This window comes from Haliotis rubra, unplaced genomic scaffold (genome assembly GCF_003918875.1).
Source record: "Haliotis rubra isolate DU_JTF1 unplaced genomic scaffold, ASM391887v1 Scf199, whole genome shotgun sequence".
NCBI classification, from domain to species: Eukaryota; Metazoa; Mollusca; class Gastropoda; order Lepetellida; family Haliotidae; genus Haliotis; species Haliotis rubra.
The window spans coordinates 943,110-945,316 of NW_025765991.1; the positions used below are offsets into that span (position 1 = coordinate 943,110).

Genomic DNA, 2,207 nt, shown 5'->3' on the forward strand with positions numbered 1-2,207 from the left:
TAGTACTTAATAAATAATATGAGTATCAGAAGCGAAGTGTAGACTTGCAGTGATACAAAGAAGGAAAACGGTAAACGTTAAGTTCGACACGGATAAGAGAGAAGCAGAACCGTAGAGTACGACGCGAAGCAGCAGATTCAAGCACAGCGCGGGCAAACGAATAACCTGTTCAGTACCAAATGAATAAATAGCAAAGACAATCTATCAACACATCATTTAAGAAAAAAACCCAAACTACAAATGCCCAATGAACTATGACATGTATACTACAAAGGAGATATTGTTAGTATCATGCTGTGTTAGTGCAGTGACATGTAAAATCTACCAATTACACTTAATTTTGTGTGGTAAGACTTGAAGTGTTTATGCCTATTTAGTTCATATTTAAAGAAAGTAGTTAAAGTCAACTCAACCACACATCAATCAATCACAATCTATGTACCTGAAACCGAGTGTTACCCAAGCTTAAGAAACAACACTGGGTTAACTGAGATAAATACACTCAGTTACATATTCTGTAGTAGTAGTACCGGTACTAATGAAATACTAATGTCATGGTAAAACCATACATATACCAGAGTCTGTTATGAATTGTAGTGATAGAAAAATTCAAACAATGCTTCCAATGTTTGAAGAAAATATGCAAATACTTTGACAAGCTGTCAGATATATGTATTAATACAATGAAATGTCACAATGCAAGTTAGGTATACCACATTTCAACACAAGAAATAACAACAAAGTGTCATCATAAAGCCTTTATGGCTATACTTCACTCAGATGGCATATTGATATTCTTATTGATGAAGGAGCTCACGAATTCTTCAGCGCTCATGTATAAATATTGTCAATGCAAAAAAGGTTCAAGCATGTCAATGGCATGAACACAGAAAGTCACAATTCACAGGAAGACTGTCATCATAGTTACGCACACACGAATATAGTCGTTATCAATGTTCTCACCCCAGATGTGGCAGAACTCAGAAATGGAACATCAGATCCATCTCTCATGCACAAGCAGTTGAATACTGTCTTCGGCTACTGGCTCTGGCGTTGCTCAGATATTCCTCACTGGGGGCTCCATTGTTGCAGCCATGAAATAGTGGTGCTCTGTAATAACCACAGGCTACGGGTTGTGAGGTCTATATCTTTATTCCGTAGAGGAAGAAGTAGTAGGAGTAGACACTCTGTAACAATCATAATTATACAATGTATATGTATATGCTAAAACCACATCCGATGAACATATGCCTTCATATATATATAGGTATAAACATCTCATAAATGCATGTCTTCATATATACACATCGGAATAACAAAGACTTAAGTAAACAATGGACCTGTCTTACATAATCTCTCGCAGGTTATGAAAAATGGCATATACTATTGTTATTATTACAAGTGACATTTCATGTGGCATATCAAGAAACAGACTATAAAAACAGACAATGAAACCTACCCTGTGGGTGACACGGGAGTGTGCTCAAGCACCCAGCAGCCGGGCAGCCAACACGTGCAATAATCCTACATAAAATAGGATACACTGATTAGAGGTATTGTCCATGAGACAACACAGAAAATAACACCATTATACCAACATATATACATACTTGAAACTACCACTATGGAGTTACAAACAAGATACAGAATTGATGAAATAGATCAATCTTACATCATATACAGCATTTGTAAAACAAGAAGTACAAGCCAACATAAACATATAGCAAAACCACCCATACGCACATTCATACAGGTAAAATAGCATACTGTGTAAATATCTACATTTGATTTATCTTGAACATATTTGTGCCTATGTTATACAATTATTTATAGCAGGGTTTAATTAGCTGTGTATATATTACAAACAGTATAATTACTAACCTTAGATCAAAACTCAATCTTTAGAACAGTCCTCATGTAGAGACAGTGTGGTGCAAAACTGATTAGTAACATGGCGGTGAGAAGTATATTTGAACTTACACCAATCAACTGAGAAGCTGAGCCTGGGCTATTGTTAAAACAACTAAAGACAATGACATAAAAGTAGATCGACCCAGATACCCTTAAATACACAATGAACCAGCCCTGTAACACAGAACTGAACAGTTAAGGCCAAGACAAGATGCGACTGGATTGACAACATATAATATATCTATACTGTATAGAGAAGTCGTCTGTCGGATCACCTGAAATAAGAATAAAATGAA

The 2,207-nt window shown here is 35.9% G+C and overlaps 1 long non-coding RNA gene across 1 annotated transcript; it reads right to left on the minus strand.

Moving 5' to 3' along the window:
- Positions 1-874: 874 nt before the first annotated feature.
- On the minus strand, positions 875-2,207 carry LOC124275132. The gene is made up of 3 exons (XR_006898214.1): positions 1,882-2,207; positions 1,460-1,524; positions 875-1,187 (listed from the first exon to the last, which is right to left on the minus strand). It is a non-coding gene; the product is annotated as an uncharacterized LOC124275132 (long non-coding RNA).